We start from the raw sequence: 18,275 nt of genomic DNA, 5'->3' as shown, positions 1-18,275 counted from the left end.
AAAAATAGCATCAATATACAGATGTACATTGCTAATCTGTAAAAAGTGGAGCAAGCTGATATCACATAGAGACAGAAAAAGTTAATCTTAGAAAAATTAACACAAAGCAAATGAAAAACATATGTAGTCATACATGCAAGCCTGGAGCTAGAAATTTTCACAAATATCTGAGCCAGCATCAACAGGGGCAACTGATGTCTCATTGCTATGGTATTCAGTTAATTTTTAAAAGGAAAGAACACAAAGATAGATTCTATTTTGCTTCTCTTTTTTTTTTTCCCTACAAAAAGTACAAGAAAGTGCCAGAAAGTACAATAATAGGTCAGACAATAGTGCAATGCCCAAGGTCTTGTGATACGATGCAGTGAAATATACTGTGATTTAAAACAGGAGGAGCTAAAGAAGGGGATGTGTGCTGTTCTTCCTAGCAGATAGGAGAACCATTACTTTCTTTCAAACAGTTGTTCATTTTTGAAACAGAAAATATCCTTGTTAGAATGCATATAGAGAAACACCTGTATTATAGTCTTTGAATTTTTTGTTGTCTATTTACTAGACAGTTAATTTATTGATCTAAAATTACCAGGTGTTATATGGTAAGATTTCATTTGAAAATGTGCACTTATTTTACACAACCTATCTAGTCTTCCTTCTTTTCTTTACACAGCCCTGTGTGATACAACAGACCCTCACTAGAAGGAGCAATACTTTTACAGCCTTAAAATTATAAGTTTATCTCTCAAAGTGAACATGACTGAACTGCTTAGTATGAACAGGCATTTGCTTACAGTGAACTCAAAAAAAAATGTGACTGCTCCTCCTAGGTAGTGTATTGATCCTGACCAGGAGACCATTCCATGTTTAGGAGCTAGTGATCCACAAAACAGCTAACCTAAGCAGGCAGGGGGCTGTGCTGGATATACAGGGTGGCTTTCAGGGTTGTTCTGCGCTGCACAAAATCCTGGGCTGCAGGATAAATTCAGCAGTCACAGGAAGAGAGGAGCCCACAGGCAGCTGCCAGCGGGTACCAGTGATTACACCACCTGCCTTTACCTACAAGTGCAGGAAGAAGTTCCCATTACAAAATCCCTTAGGCATAGTTCTGTCTTCATGTAAAGAAAAGATGACAGCTCACAGGACCGAAAGAGAGCTTCTCTTTCCCGTAGACAGGATCTGCTCTGCACAATGTGCCGTGGGAAAACCCATTCAGGTTCTCTCTGATGTTGTACAAACTAGGGTGCCCAGCAACTGATGGGACATATGATTTACTTGCTACCTCTATTACTTTTCTTATTCTGTCTAATTAAAGCAGTTATCTTATTAAGCCATTTTCTGTAAAAGCCTTTCTTACTGATCCTGAAAAAGCCCTGCCCCATGTCTCTCTGACCTCACCCTTCATCTTCTACTCCGGTACAGAACAGGGTGGTACATGACAGGAAGAGACAGGTTTGCTTGCACTACTTACCCTCTGCATTTGATCTTTTTCTAATTCTTCTTTGTTTAGGAGCATTTATACATATTTTACCTCTCCAGCAATAGTTTCAAGTTCGGATATCAGAAAAAAATTAATTAATTCTTCCGACTCTTCCATGCAAATTCCTAATCTATAATCCATAGGCTGTAATCATGGAAATGCTTACATAAACCCATAATCTTTCACAGCACTATTCCTTCAATGGAATAAATTTAAGTAGATGCACAAATGTCTCTATGACTGAGGACTGAATTTTGTGTGGGACCATATACTGGAGGGTTGAGCTAAAGTATATCTGTTTAATTCTCTTTCTTGTGTCTCTGTTTCCTTACCTATAGTAGCAGCTGACTAGAGCAGATTTCCGTAAACATGGGAAGTAACCACAGAAAATCAGAAAGACATCAGGGAATAACTGAGAAAAGGAGATAGTGAAGATAGTAGTAATAAATGTCTTTATATGTCAGAACTACTTTAAGACCACACTTCTTTTATTCAAAGAAAATAGTGTAAACATTTATTCTTTAATATGATGAAAACAAAGGTGTGGATTTTTATTGAATAGTTATCTGTGAATCAATTTGATTTGCAAAAAGTAAGCTTGCAGCCATACATTTTCAAGGTTTCAAAATCAGGTTTTCTCTCAGGCCTGCTTCTAATTATTTATCATTATCTGTTACTAATTTTTCTTGTTTATTGCTCTAATTTAATACTATCTTGAGATGATACATTAATTTAGCTTTTTTTTATGAAGTTGTATATTATGAGACATTTGAACGATATATGATAACGGATTCATTTCAGAAGTTGGCAGAAATGTCAGAAAATTTATAAATTTTGGGGAATCAGAATGTATAAATGTCTCAGTTTAAATGAGACATAGGTGGTTTTCCTATAGGATGAGTTATGAGAAAAGACCCAAACTCCTCCCTCTAAGCAATTATAAATCCAAAATTAAGAGGCTCTGATTGAAGGAATTATGGAAAAGGAAAAAATAACAGCCCTTTATTAAAAGGTATTTGTGTATTGGTAGAAACACGAAAAAAGCCAAATAAAACAACCAAACAATACTCCTATACCCACAAAGAATCCCTTTCAAAACAAACTAATGAACAAGCAAAGGAAAAAAGTAAACAGTTCAGTTTGTGCCCCAGAGTGCAATTCCAACCACAGTCAACAGGGGGCGCCGTTGGGTCACCGGAGATGCAGAGCTTGTAATGTCCTGTGCCAGTCACGAGGTGGCTCTGTTGGATCACTGGTCACCCCCCACCTCGGGGTGGGAGGCAACACCCTCCAGGGTGTGTCGGAGAAATAAAAAAAACCCTGGTTTTCCCTTCCCACACACTGGGAAAGAAGAGAGGGAGAAGGTGAGGGGAAACAACAACAAAAAGAAAGTCCTCCTAATAGAAAAAAAAAAAACAAACCCTCACTCTGTTCAGCTGGTCAAAATCACGTAGCACAGTCCTCTATCGCCCCCTGATATGCATAAGGACCACCACCACGAAAAAAAAAAAAAAAAAAACTGGAATGGGGAAGCGGGAAAGAAAGAAAAAAAAACCCTCCAGTGAAACAGCTCCTCTCTGATGAAAAATCCAAGCAGGATCTGCCACTGTCAAGCAGGTCGAGAGCCACAGGAACCCCTGAGCTTCCACTCCTGTGGAAGCCACAGCCCGCCCACAAACTCCTCCCCCCCGTTTCCCAGGAGACAAGAGAAAAAAGTGAACAGGAGCTCCTCATCTCCCCTGTTTCCTGGGCCATTAAGCAGAGGGTCAGTTCTTTTGTACCTCTTAAGTGCTCAGTTGATACCTCTGCACACAGTGGGCAGGGGGAAGGGGAAAATTCCTACTTAGTTTCCAAGAACCAGCTAAACCATAACATTATAGTATTAGATGTGAATTTCCAGATTGCTAGATGCTGATTTCTTTGTAGCTGTTAAATGAAGTTATCAGATTTGATTTCACTTATTTTAGAGCTGAGGGCATAGCCCACCCTTTGAATATGTAATAGATAATCTATTCTGGTTATTTATTCAAGTAGCCTACAATAGCTACCAAGTTACAGGTAAGAAGAAGGGTAAAATTGGCTTCTGCCCTTCCTTATTATCTCCATCTAACAAATTGCCTAAGAAGTGAACCATGCCTATATTCCACAGGGTATTTATAGCTCAGCATGTTAGACTATTTCATGAATAGGAGAGAATGTGTACAGGAGACAGGCTCTCTATTAAGATGCAAACTGTTCAGTTAAAGTATTTAAGAATCATGTAGCAGCAGCTGTGACAGTGCCAGAGGTAATTAAACTCAGGTTCTAAAAATAAATAAAAAGTGTATGGTGATGCATCCTACATTTGATTTTTCCTCCAAGCACTAATTATGTAAATTTACCCTGATAATTGTTGCTTAGACTGGAATCTTCCTGCTATGTATTCATGTCAATAGCAAAGACTGAGTCAATCAACCTGTGTGCTGCTTCTGCTGAGGTCTTCATACACAGTTAAGCTTCTGAAAACTTTGGCTTCAGCCTTTGCACTGGCTTTAATACTGTTACAAGGATGTCAACAATCCATCACCCAGGGAGGAGGAGAAGCCAGTTCTCTTGCTCATGTGGCCTCTGTGTGTTAACAGTCTGTTGGTTTCTATTTGTTTTCACATATTCAAAAACCTTCACTTAAGACAAGGTACACTGTACTTGGCCTGGAGTTTGAAGTCTGTGGGCAACCTGGATGCACATACAGACATGTGTCAGTATTTTGTATCTACTTCTCATATGAGTTTGAAGCTATAATCTCAGAAACTGAATATAGTTTCTGCTTCACTTGTAAAGAACAATCCTAATATTACAGTTAGATCCCCCCATTCAGTTTTTTTCCTGTAGATGTTAAAGATTTGTGTGTTGTCTTCTGCATCTCATCATACATCTGCTTCATACTTGTCAGAAGGTGTTTTTGTCTAACTTTACAGAAAACTTCAGAAAAATAGATTGGATTAAATGTTATTCAGCTTTTGTGCCTAATTTACTAAAACTGACCAGGAGCAGAAACCTCAAATTACTATTACTTAGAAAATTAGACTGTGATGTAAATATTAAAACATGTTTAAGCAAAGTTATTTTAGCACTCTAAAAATCACAAATATTTAAATTCAGTAGTTTGATAGCAGCACATTCAAGTTTTTCAAATGGATTTGCAAGTATGTACTTATTAACTCTGTCCTATTGCACTACCAAGTAAGAATGCGGAACTGTAACTTTTATGATATTCCTCAATGGGGACTTACTAACATGCAGTTCTACTTGGACTGTCATGTCCTCCAAGATTTGGCTCCATCACTTCCATAGATTTCACAAACCTTTATAATTTTTTTCTCTTTGCTCAATCGTAAAATGGCCATCATGACACTGACTTCTAAAAGGCTCCCAAAAGAGGAACTACAGAGCAGTAAACCTGAATTCTGCACTGGGCAAGTTTGGTGAAAGACACCAAAAAGAACACAATTAAATGGGAGTGGGGAAAAATGATTTCAACTGAGGCAGAATCTGTATGAGTATTTTATGACTTCTCTTTACACATGAATCCAATGGGATTCTTTGAAGGAATCAGAAATCATATGAGTTAGACAGGTCATGCTGATACAGTCTGCTTATATTTCACAATGATGTACCCCTATTTTTGGAAGATTAGGCACAGTTGTGCCTCTGTCTCAAAATGCATAGAGCAAAACTCAAAGACACACATAGATGGGTGTAAAAGACTTGGCACTTATTCCATATTAGAACTAACTAGATCAACCAGGACAGCTCATCCAGGGAAGAAAGTCAACTGACAGGGCATTTCACATGAGAAACAATTACCAGAGAATGCTTTACTATCTCTGTGAACACATGAATTAAGTGGCAAACTAGCAGAACAAACAGAATGATACATTCTTCACAAAGAGCAAAACTAAAGCCACATCACATTACTACATTTTTACTAGATGTGGTTCACTGACTGATCCTTGATTCCAGAAGAAAAGATGTCCCGATTTTATGAGCAACATGAAGCAACGAAATGAATGTACAAATTAAATTACTGAGTATCGCACAGTCAACCTTCCAATTTCTTAATATTTAAGTGCTTTTATTTACAGATGATCTTTTTCAAGGTCGTTGGTACATTGTACCTAATAGCTCTACCACTCTGAAGTGACACACACTGAGCCTGAAACAATTGCAAAGGACAGCATTTTGATGCATAAGAATCACATATCTCTCTCCGGTACTCCTGCAGCATCCCACTGCAGTTTTCATCAGTTTCAGAACGGATTTTCAACTGTGACTTTCATTCTGCATGAAAGCTTCTGTCAGCTGTCCCAGTGCTGGAATTTACGAGTTGATCAGCACTATTTGTAACCAAGCAGTCCCTCAAAAAATCTCCACCTGTGAATGGGGAAATACTTCGGCACTTCATAGTCTAGCCTAAGAGGCATGTCAGAACAACTTTCCCTTTCAAGTAACCAATTGAGTAGCTACTTGGAAGTATTTATTTCTGAATCATTACAAAAACTCTTCCAGTCGTCTTCCACAAAAACATGTAACACACAAGATAGGGACAGTAGAAATTTTAGGTGAGCTGAAATATCCTGTCTCTGGAGTATAAAAAAGACCTGGATTACTTCTAAAATAAGATTATCATGTATAGTTTTAGTAACATGCTTGAATTTTTTTTTAAGTGGTCAAGACCTTTTTTGTGATCTTTCCCATAATGATGAATTCAGCAATGCTGATATCTATAGGTTACCTCTATCAAAAGATCTTTCTTATTTTTTCTTAGAAAGTTGATTACCTCGGCTGCCTTCTACTGCACAAGAACTGTGATTAAGGTATGGTTCATCACATAGGTAATGGCAAAATTTTTTCAGCCTTGGCTAATGTAAGACTATACTTTTTTGATCCATATTTTTCCTAAATTCCTACCATTTCTCAAGTCTTAGCACATGCCTGCAGGGGCAGAGAGAATGCCCCTCCTGTCTCCAGGGGCTCCTGGATGATGCAGGATTATGCAGTTGAGGATTGCTGTTCCTTTCAGCCAGTAACTTTGGGGTGAACCTTCCAGGCGGGTTCTCTGTCCCATGGGAACGTCTTTTGGATGAGGCTCCACTGTTCAGCCCCACCTCTTGAATTGTGTAAATTAAGGAAGCTTGAACACTACACAAAATCAAGCTTTCAAGTCAGAAACTTGGCTCTCTGACTATTTTTTTCCTCACAATTTGCCACTTTTAACAGTGAAGGAGTTATATTCATGAACTTTTAATTTAGGTAGTCTTTAAAGATTTCCCCAGAATACCGTGTGAACAGAGGGGTTATAGTCTTCTTGAACTTTACATAAGCATAGCAAATACCATTGCTATCAGTGAATTATGACACGGATTTTCAGAAAGAAAGAATGTAGAGATGGTCATGTAGCTATTTGATCTCACTGACAGAGATGTGTTAGTTTAAATTGAGTTGTATCTGACCTAGATCTGATAAATCAGGCCCAGAGTTTTTTTTGCAGGGGAACAGTAGCAGTATCTCAGATAAGATTATATTATTTTAAAAAAGACCAATGACAGTAAAAATCAGAAATGCAAACATTTCAGATTTTGAATTTTATGTCTTTTACACAAAATTATCTATGTGTGTTGATTTTTACATAGCTTGGGAAAAAAGCATTATTTTCATTAATTTATAGGATTGGATTATATCTTATGATGTACTGATACATAAGACAAGATTATTGTGTTTCCATTTAAGAATATAAATGCTTGACTATAAGTCTAAACTGGTTCCTCTAGAGTCTACTTATAAACAGGAGACAGAATCAGATAACTCTAGCAGGCAATTTATCTTAAATATCTAAAATAAGTAAGATTAATTACCCCACGTTGTACATTCAAAGCAACTTCAGGTGGCTGAGATGAATCTTACAAAGAGTGTACAAAGCCATTTCCTATCCAAACAATACACTGTATTATCTGCCATATTTACTAAAATCTCACAGAAGTTAATGCTTAATATGGAAATAATTATTATAGTATGTACTGGAGCATAAGCATGCTGAAACAATGTATGAAAACTTTCAGATAAAATGTCATATTATAAAGAATACTGAAATGTACTGCCCTATTTCCCTCCTAAAATTTCTAATTCTTTTCCTCCAAGAAAACTGCAAGTGCAGATACCAGCAGTGTTCTAAATAATAACCAATAGAAAAGTCTGTCAAGCCCACACTTTGGCATAGTTGCTTTCCTGGTAAAGAAGTCATATACGATCAAGAGAAAAATTTGAGGAGGAGAACAAAGATTTGCTCTGTTTGGAAGAATACATAAAATTTTTTTCAGGAACTGTGCTAATTCTATTGGGTTTAGGGCTCAACTGAAATCCATATTACTCTTGCCATTTGTAGCAATAAATTACTCCTATACATAGGATAGAGACAGATTTTAACACTTCCCTTTTGGAAATGACCACATCAGCAAAATCACCCACCTTTATTTGTGAGTTCAGTTTTAGTGTCTTCATTGTGTAAACTGTTTATCATTACTGTTTGTTCTGCACGGAAATGTTAGCATGCAGATGGCTGCCTGTCTTTGTACATATTATAGTAGCTTGGAGTACCATAGGTAATTCTTCTCTTGATCATGGGGAATGTTTCAACTGCAACAACTGGATTCTAATTTCTCCAAAGATTCTATCCTTGTGTCCTGACCTTTGGTAGCTATAGCAGACTTTTATCTGAAATTTTCTCTAGAGCTTCCTTTGCCCATCTGTTAGATACCAGCTTCTCTACGCTTTTCAGGTCTTTGGAGTTATCCAAGAGAAAATTTCTAACTCTGCCTACTAACTCCTCTTGTAGTAAAGCAAGAACTATTTCAAAATCTTCTAGGTTTAATTTCAAAATCATCTAGGTTTAGACTTTGGTGGTAAAGCATGTAAATTGAACTCTATCTTTAGGATTTCCCTGTCTTTTCTATCTCCAAAGGGGGCTACCACTGTTAGTTAAAGACTCAGATATCTGGCTTTCAGGAAAAAAAAAACACCCTTCTTTTAAAAAGCTGAAGATTCAGGGTGCAAGTTCAGACCTCTTCTGATGTCAGGGCTTGAGCATAACTCAAAATGACTCATTCTCTGGACTAAACTCAAAGCCATTTTTCATGAATATTCAAGACCCTCATATTTAATTTTTTTCCCACTTTAATTCCAGCACAAGAAAATTTGGACATATTCAATTCAATTCTCCCTTCCCTTTATACTGATAGGATAAAGTTAACTAAAAATTATGTTGCTTTAACAGTCATCTCTTTTTTTGATCCTGTAACCCTGAGTTGGGATTTCTTTTCTGGCATTAGTGTTTAATATTTTTTCCCCCTTTGCTTTCCTTTAGAAGTGTGAACCTTAACATGAACCAGACTACCCATCACATGCTTCGTTGCTTCAAGTTCTCTGATTTAATTAGCTAATGGATTGATATTTAACTATACCAAAAATAAAATTATTTAAAAAACACCAAGCTTTACAGTTCTAATTATGCCTTTAGGATTCTAGGATTACAGAATAACCAAGTTCATAACTATTTCACCTGAAAATCACCTTTTATTTTTAACTTTGGAACCCTACCTATGAAGAATTGTGGGTTCTTGCTTTCCTATTTCCTTCTCTTGATTGAAACTACACCCAGCTACTGTTGTCTAGTACAAGACTAAGTATAAACTTTTAATATTAAACTATTAATTGCTCAAACCAAACACAAAAAAGGGAAGTCATTCTTACTAAGGGTCATTTTACTTTGTGACTGGCAATCCTTAAATAGAGCTGGCTGTAAACTACTGTCTAAATTTTTCTCTGTTTAGTTTTACTTAGTCAGGGTTCTCTGGATTGGCCTTTGTCCTGAGAGGTAAATGTTGCCAAGATGGCTCCTACAAAATGCTGTTTGAATCCACAACGCTGCAAAGAGCCAATTGAGAGAAATGCTTTCCTCCAGAAATTATATTCTCCAGAGTGTGGAGAATATTATTCTACTCAGTAACACAGTTAACAACATTGACATTTTTCATGCTTTTATATAAAACTTAGTCCAACAGGAACGCTTTTCACAGTGAGCTGTAGAAGTGCCCCTGTAAAAGCACTTCTGAAAACAGTCCATCTCACAACAACCATCTGAAGACACTGAGCAATAGCTGGAGAACTTCTCTAGGTGGGCAAATTCCCCTTTGAACAGGCTATAACTTTTCAGAGTGAATCTTCAGAATGATCATCTTGTTCAACTGTCAGACTACTGAATTAGAGCTGCTGTCATTTCATGTCACCCAGTAGGTTTCGGGATCATTCTGGCATATGGTCTTTTGTTTGCTGACTGAGGGCAGAAAGTGACTTACAGGTGTCAAACATTAGTGCAATGGAATACTAATCTGATCATGATCTGAATGTACTCTAAAAAACTAGAGTATAAATTGTAACAATCTTCAGGTGACTGGCTGGCCAGCCACCTGAAAAGACAAGAAAGTAGATTATTTCAAATACTATTTTAAGAAACATTTTCTAGTCCACTACTTTTATGCTACCATGGTAGCAGTTACCCTTATTAAGTGAATTCTCCAGCACACAGGTAAATCCTGTGTTTACTTTTGGAATGGGTAGTCACAGCAGCAGAAGATACAGTAGGAGGGAAAGGGGAGGTCATAGTAAGGGCAAATTCTTACTGATTTCTGATAGCGTGTGCTTCCTTATGCCACAATTTAGGGCAGTTACAGCCAGATCCCTTGAGAATCGTAACTATTTATTGTTTTTCCACCTCTCTTGTACATCTTTGTCTTCTATGAAACAATCTAGAGAGTCCAATAGAGTGATTTGCTGTTGCTCTCAATCGAGGCAGATGGTGTAAAAGCCAAAGTTTCTTTCTTTACTAGCAGGTGTTCAGCCACAGGGCCCAGGGAGGAGGTGTAGCTGCAAAGAGCTGCAGCTGCTGCTTGAAATGCTCTCAGCAAACCCCTAGCAAGGTCACGCTGCTAGGACAGATACAGTCCCTGCTTTATTCCTGTGGCAATAGTCCTGTGCTGCACTTCAGCATTTCCATGGCCCTTCTCTGGACTCACTTCAACAGGTCCATGTCTCTCCTGTGCTGGGGACTGTACCAAGGGCTTTTTTGAAGCCCGGGTAGTTGACATCCATAGCTCTTCCTTTGTCCACTGATACAGTTACTCCATCATAGAAGGCTACTACATTAGTAAGGAGGAACTCTGAAGACAGATTCTTATAAATTGAATTCAAGAAGTTTCAAAGGCTTCTCTTTCTCTGAAGTGGAAGATTACTGTGTGTACCACAGAGACATTTAAAACTGTCTTTATTTAGACCGTCACACAGCTGGACATTCTTTGATTTAATCCAAACTCCTTAGAATATGACATTGTTGTTCTTACCCTTCAGCTTTTAGGCTATATGGTGGGGAAACTAAAGGTGATTGAACTCACAAAAATATTACCAAGAACAATTGTCTTTCAAAAAGCCATCATCAGTGTGATACATCATATGACTGTAAAAGATAACATTTGGAACAGCTAACATTGTAGAATCAATGAATGGTTTTGGTTGGAAGGGACCTTATAAAGACCATCCAGTTCCAACCCCTATGCCACAGGCAGGGACATTTCCCACTAGACCAGGCTGCTCAGAGCTCCATGCAGTCTGACCTTGAACACTTTCAGGGATGGGACATCCACAACTTCTCTGGGCAACCTGTGCCAGAGCCTCACAACCCTCACACTAAAGAACTTCTTCCATGTATGTTCACTGTGCTCGTTTTCATAATATCAATCAAATTTGTGTCAGCTTGTATTTAGCTATTTCTGGTCATGGTTTGTAGGATACAATTTTATCACACTTGAAGTAAACACAGATAATCATGACACAGCAATGACAGAAATTGCAATTAAAAATTATATTTAAATCCCAGGAAATTCAGTACTAAAATAAGCAGTACAAACAATATCAAAATATAAAATGCACAGAGTCAGCTATTTATCAGTATGTAACAACTTCCCTAAATATGTGTTTAACACTCACAAACACTTGTGGTTTGACAGCCTTCTGTGACAAACTCTAGCAGAATCTCTGCCTAAGAAGAATGAGAGAGGGCTTGGCAAGGTAATTCCTTTGGTACTAATGAGGGAACAGAACTCATCTGGGCCGAAGAAAAAAGAGAGCAGAAACCTGTAAAACACTGCAGGTCATATCAAAGCAGTGATATCCTCTTTCAGAGGACTGAAAGAGAATTTGAAGAACACCTTGCAAAAGGATGCTCAGACGGGCAGTAAAAAGGCCCTTACACGCATCAAAAGAAGGTAGTTACAAAACCCATGAGATATCATATTAACAAAAGTCTAAACTGTGGAGGGGTGGGAGGGTGTGGCCAAGGGTGGCAAAGGTAGCACAGAGAAACTCAAAGAGCTGTGTGCCCCAGACTGCAGTTGGGAGTGTTGGGGGTTCATGACCCCACACCTGCTTCACACTGAGGAGCACAGCGGATCTGTATCAACATGAAGTAACTTTAGAGGAAATAAGAGCCTAAACAGGGAAGTGAAAGTGAACCCTAAACAGGGTGTGTAACCACGAAGTCTGGAAGTGGAAAAAGTTACCAAAAAAGCAGGTGACATCTACCCACAAGTGACGAGGGACCTCAGTTATCACACTGTGGAACCACTCAGGAACCACCCTCACGCCTGGGAGGTGGCCACCACGACACCTCCGCCCACTCAAGCCACGCCAGAGCCTGTCTGGAGAGAGAGAAAGTAGCGAGGCTGCCCTTGCTCACTCGTGGACCTGAAGCACTGACGGCAGAGCTCCCGGACAAATACAAATGCCCAACCCAACCGCTCCCCGGTACGAGCCGGGCCCGTCGCGCCCCTCAGGTGCGCGCTCCAGGGTGGGGCGGGGCGGGGCAGGGCGTGTTCCCGCGCGTGCGCGCGGCCGCCGATGCAGGCCCGTGCTCGCCGCAGCCGCGCCTGCGCGCACCGCTCTCCCGTCCCGGAAAAGATGGCGGCGGCGGGGGTACCGGCTGGGGGCGGCGAGTGAGGGACGGGGCGGGCAGGGCTGGAGCGGGACGCGGTTGCCGGGCAGAGCGGAAGGGGAGGACGAGAAAGCCGGGGGTGCCCCGTAGCCCGGGGTGGGGATGAGGAGCCAGGGAGCCGGGGCAGGGAGGCGGTGAAGAGGGAGCGCGGCTGCCCTGTGTGCGCGGGCGCCCCTGCCCTTCCCGCCCCCTCACAGCCCTGGGAACGGGGCGCAGCTCGGCGGAGTCGGCGGAGGAGTCGCGGCGGCGCTGGCGGGGGCAGAGGAAGGCGCACAGGTGAGTGCCGGGACTGGGCTGAGCCCTCAGGGCGCTGCCCCCGCCCGGCCCGGTGCGGGTCACCCAAAGCCCGTAGTGCCGCTCTCGTTCACGAGCTTATTTATTTATTAGCGGTGGCACAAATGTGATTCGGCGTTACTTAGTGGTTTGGTTCCTCAAAACGAGCCAGCAAGCGTTCTTGTACTCGGTAGCTGAAATGCCACTGGAATGTGAAGGCTACCTCTTAGGAAGGGCTGAGCCACTGTCCTCTATGAGAAGATATTTAAAGGCCTTGGCCTGGAAAACCCTGAGTTTAAAAACTATTAGACGAGTTATTAACCTCGAAACTCTCTGTTAGCAGGGGTTGTTTCCTCTGTTACGTGCCCTCTCTGATCCCCGGTGATTAGGGGTGGATGTGTGCAGGTGTCTGTGACTGCAGCCTCGGTTCCTGTAGTAATTTTAATCTTTGTGGCCATTCACAGCTTTAGAAGTGATTGGATGTAAAGCAAAATAGTTCAGGGTTTCTGTAAATGTCAGCTTCGTTGAGTTAACTGCAGAGAAATGAAGATGCAGCTGTACTAAAGTATGTGTTTACTGTTGCCTTGCGTGTGTCCGCCCCCCCCCCCCCCCTCCCCTCCCCAGCTAACTATAAACAATATGATGGTTGTGACCTGAAGACAAGCCTTTTGGTAAAGTTGTCACAGAAACTTTTTCTGAAAAAAATAAAGTAAGGTTCTGCAGAATCTGTTTTCATGTACTTGTTTTTACCAACTACTGATTGAATGAGAGGAGGTGTTTCTGTGTACCAGTGGAGAAGCGTGGGTTTGAAAGCTTTTCTTCAGGAATGTTGCTGACATTTTGGTAAGTTAAGGCTATGGCAAGGGTTAAGTGAGATTGGGTCATTAATGGCAATGCAGAGAAACGGACTTTTTTTCCTATCCAGGTGCAGTAATCTAATATTTTTAAACTGACTTTGAAAAGAATTGTATGCCAGATGGGTTCATCCAATCCTAAGCACTCAAGAAATATTAGCCTTCATGTGAATGTCATGAGGTCATTGTTATGCTTCAGCTTCAACTTCCTTGATATGGTTTTTTTCCTTTAGTTACAATGAAGACTATTTATAGCATAGTTCTGTCTAATGACAAAGACCTTGGTCTCCTTGGAGACCTTTAGGAGTCAAAAAAGTATTAAAAAATTTGGTAAAAGGTATATATACTTGGCTGCATAGGGATAAAAACAAAACAAAAAATTGTGGAAATCCACGTGGTGATATAGTTACTTAAATGTTGGGGGTTTTTTTATTTCTAAGTAATACAGTAGGAAACTCTACTGAGTGTAAAACATGTTTTACAGTCTGTCTTATTTATGCATATCTTCCATGCAATGAAATCCATGGTCAGGTGTATATATATATATAAAAATTTTGGTACCTGGGCATCTGTTGCACTACATATTCCTCAAGTAACTGACATCACAACTACAGGGTTTTTTGGAGTGTACGGTGAATACCCTCAACAGTGTGCTATGTTACTTATGCAGAGTGTTTCTGATACTGTTTTTGTTTGTATTAATGTGAAACTCGTAGCTGTTGGCCCTAACAAACACCTCCATTTTGTTTTTACAGCACCTTGTGTATGCTTTTCAAAATATTTGTATGTGTGTCTATATATATTTACTTTCAATAAATACTTCTAGGTTATTTCTGGAATCTTCTATAGCTAGACAACCTCTAGAGTAAGGGATTTATGTCTCCCTATGATTGTATTTAAAACTAAACAGCTTAGTTAACAATAAAGCTTCCTAAATCTTGTAACGATCAAGAAAGGAAGTTTTGGTTTGGCTGACTTTATTTCGGCTGAACTCTGAAAATTCCTTCTTTGTGTACAAGTAAAATAGGTTGAGTTGTTTTTATTAGCTAACTTCTCACATTTGTTTCAAGCAGCTCAGTAACAATAAAGAATTGTTCGCTCAGGTGCTATATATGTACTTTTAGAAATACTAGCAAGCCATTCTGAATTATTATGAGTGAGTGAAATACTGGAGAGGAGAGGAGAGGATGAGGGAGTGGGGCCTGTTTAGTCTGGAGAGAAGACTGAAAGAATCTTACCAATGTCTGTCAGTGTCTGCAGGGAGGGGTGAGAAGATGGACCTGGCTCTGCTCGGTGGTGCCAAGCAACAGGACAAGAGGAAACAGCAGAAACTGATGCCCAGGAAGTTCCACCTGAACATGAGGAAGAACTTCCTTACTGTGTAGGTGACTGAGCACTGGAGGAGATTGCCCAGAGAGGGTGTGGAGTTTTACTCTCTGGAGGTATTCCACAACTGTCTGGATGCAATCCTGTACTGTGTGCTCTAGGGTGACCCTGTTAGGGCAGAGGGCTTGGCCACTGTGGTCTCTTCCGACTTGACCTTTCTGTGAGTGGCAAGTAAAAGCACAGCACTGATTTTGAATAGTGTGCATCTTGTTTCTGCTTTCAGACTATGCCTTAAAAGTTGTTTCATAGGATTATACAGTAGAAGTCCATTAATTCTGTGATCATCTCTGACACAATCTGAAACTTTGGTTTCAAAAAACTTTGTTTTTTTGCTGTGCCTCATATTCTCCTTTGAGTTGTCTCAATGCAATTTGAACAGTAGGAGGCAATATCTTTTTTTTTATGTCAAGTTACTGTGTTTTGAAGTATGATTTTAGTCACTTGTAGGATAGTCGTGAAATAAGCAATGGTTTAACGGACTGAAGTTAAGTAACCAGCTTGGTGAATAAAACAGGCTGGTTTTATGTTTTAATGAGAGTATCAATATTAGGAATGTTAGAAAGTTTTATCAAGATTATTTTATGATTAATGAAGTTTATTCAGTGAAGTTTCCACTGAAATTTTAAAAAATGCATGAACTAAGTGTACTGAATGAATGTATGTGGACTCATCTGGAAAGAAGTTGTAACTGATATTTAAATGGATATTGCAATTGTTCACTGTTAGAGCTCATATTTTCATCATTCATTTATTACCAGTGTTAGCATAACATAGCAAAACCACTTTTACCTTAAAGTTACGGATTTGACACCCTTTAGATTAACATATCCAGTTTATAATGTTTTGATACCTCACACTGTTGGAATTTTGATCCTAATCAACTTGAGTTGTGATTAAAAGTTTTACTTTGTTAAACTAGTGTTTGAATAAACTGTAATGGTGATTTCAATGGCAAGTCACGCTGTACTCTTGTAGAACATGAGTTATTGGGTGGTTGCCATTCAGTTTAGTTGAGGATTTGCATCCAGCTGGCTCAGTTGTAGCTGGGTGATCAAGCTACAAGGCATTAAGCATTTGCTCAGTATTGCACATCTGTATTTGACATGTATCAGTGAAGGTTATGGGAGAGGTAGGTGATTGCCAGAAAGGTTAAAAAGATTAATGCATGCTTGGTTTTGTTGTCTCCATATGCTGCTGTAGCAGCACCTCTGATACTGCTTGCTGGTTATGGTCACAAAGATACTACATGCTAATTTGAATTGACTGCCAAAGATTAGTTGGATTCATGGATATGTTCATTTGTGTCTTTAATAAGAAATTATTGCTTTAGTATTAGTCATCACTAGTGGAAATAAGAAATTAAAAAAAAAAAACTTTTTAAGATCAGAGAGAATTCATTTTGCCCTTACTTCCACATGGATTTTCAGAAGGTGAGAAATAAGATTCAGTAGACAAGAATATTTTCTGAATAAGTAAATATAGTTGGGTTAGGAGAAGAAGTAGTTTGATTTTTCTATGGAAATGTTAAACTAAAACGTTGAAGTTTAAGTATCAATAGCATTTTGGTATGTCTTTCATAAGTGTAGTGTTATTCTTCAAGTGTGCATTTTAACCACAAATGGATAAAATATTAGTCTCTAATGGAAAAAGAGACCTTATTCATGAAAACTTAATTTTCAAAATAAAAAGAATTGAGGATGTGGGTTATTGTATAATGATGTCTTTCTTAATGCTGTGATTTTTTTGAAGAGATGAACTTTTTATTCTTACCCTCTAATAGAATTCTGGTGACATAGGAAAACACTACTTAAGGCTTAACTTTTCACATATAGGTTAAATTCTTTGAGTGAAAACTGTGTATTTATTTCAGGAAATCAATAAAAAGCTTTCTTATTTGTGCAGTTAATGGTATGATTGTTGTTTGCTTTAAATAGATTCTGAAAGGTGCTGAGTTTCACAAGACTGAGTTTGGCTGTTAGTAGATAGGCCTTTTTTGTAGTAACTGGCATGTGGAGGGAACTGGAAGGAAACTAGGACTTCTCATTATTGTGTGACAAGAGTGCAAAGAAATCATGAAAGCATAAATTGTGTGAGTTGGCTCTCCCTTTATTAATGGAAAAAGGTTCTCAGGATCACATGAGCTTTTTCTCTTCTTTGAAACCCCTGCTATGAAGAGCCCACATTGCTGCTGTTCTTCCATTTAAAGGGCCTCAGACAAGAATCTCTTTAGAACTAAGCAATAATTTTTCTTACAGAATGCTGTTAAAAATTCCAATTTAACACATACAGAAATTTAGTTATATTACTCAAATTGTTTTGTCTCATTGTTTTTTCCACTTTAAGGGAATTGAGTCTTAAAACTCAATATATGACTTGGTTGTACTTTTCTATTTCTTGGAGTAAGATTTCTAGTATTTTTACATACTGTAAATTGAAATTCGGTTGATCAATGAGAAGCATTTCACTCCAGCCCCCTCTGGATTGTTTTGTTACAGGCTGTACTGGAGTTTGTATTTGGGCTGTGGACTTCTTGTGTAGGTAGTGAGGTGACTTCTAATTCAGGTCTGTCACCCTGACCTCAGTGCCTGGCATTGTGTTGAATGCCATTCCATGCCATCCTAAACCCATCTTGGGTTTGGTAAAGGCAGGTCCTGCTTGACCAACCTGGTCTTCTATTACAAGGTGACTGGCTTGGTGGATGAGATAAAGGCTATGGGTGTTGTCTACCTGGACCTTAGTAAAACCCTTGGCACTGTTTCCCACAGCATTCTGCTGGAGAAAGTGGCTACTCATGTCTTAGATAGATGCAGTGTTCACTGGGTAAAAAACTGGATATCCAGGCCCGGGGAATGGTGGTGAATAGAGTTATATCCAGCTAGGGCTGGTCGCTAGCAGGGTTCCCCAGGGCTCAGTGTTGGCCAGCCCTGTTTAATATTTGTCTTTAGTGACAAGGTGGTCAAGTGTTCCCTCAGTCAGTTTTCAGACAACACCAACTTGGGCAGATATACTGATCTGCCAGAGCACAGGAAGGATTTGTTAAAGGGATCAGGACAGCCTGGATTGGTGGGTCGGGGCCAATGGTATGAGGTTCAAAAAGGTCGAGTGCTGAGTCACAACAACCCTCTGCAGCACTACAGGCTGGGGGCAGAGGGGCTGAAAAGCTGACCAGCAGAAAAGGACCTGGGGGTAGTGGTCAACAGTGGCTGAACAT

At 39.5% G+C, this 18,275-nt stretch overlaps 1 protein-coding gene across 1 annotated transcript in view; it reads left to right on the top strand.

Annotated features, from left to right (window-relative positions):
• The first annotated feature begins 12,614 nt into the window (after positions 1-12,614).
• APC (APC, WNT signaling pathway regulator) overlaps positions 12,615-18,275 on the top strand; it is an 83,317-nt gene continuing 77,656 nt past the window's right edge. The window contains exon 1 of the mRNA XM_027878038.1: positions 12,615-12,827. The gene's annotated coding sequence lies outside the window, so the exon portion shown is untranslated. The remainder of the gene's footprint in view (positions 12,828-18,275) is intronic.

Source organism: Empidonax traillii, unplaced genomic scaffold, assembly GCF_003031625.1.
Source record: "Empidonax traillii isolate 1590-97213 ecotype Southwest subspecies unplaced genomic scaffold, ASM303162v1 scaffold37:size1818073, whole genome shotgun sequence".
Taxonomy (NCBI): domain Eukaryota; kingdom Metazoa; phylum Chordata; class Aves; order Passeriformes; family Tyrannidae; genus Empidonax; species Empidonax traillii.
This window is presented reverse-complemented; position numbering and strand designations above follow the sequence as displayed.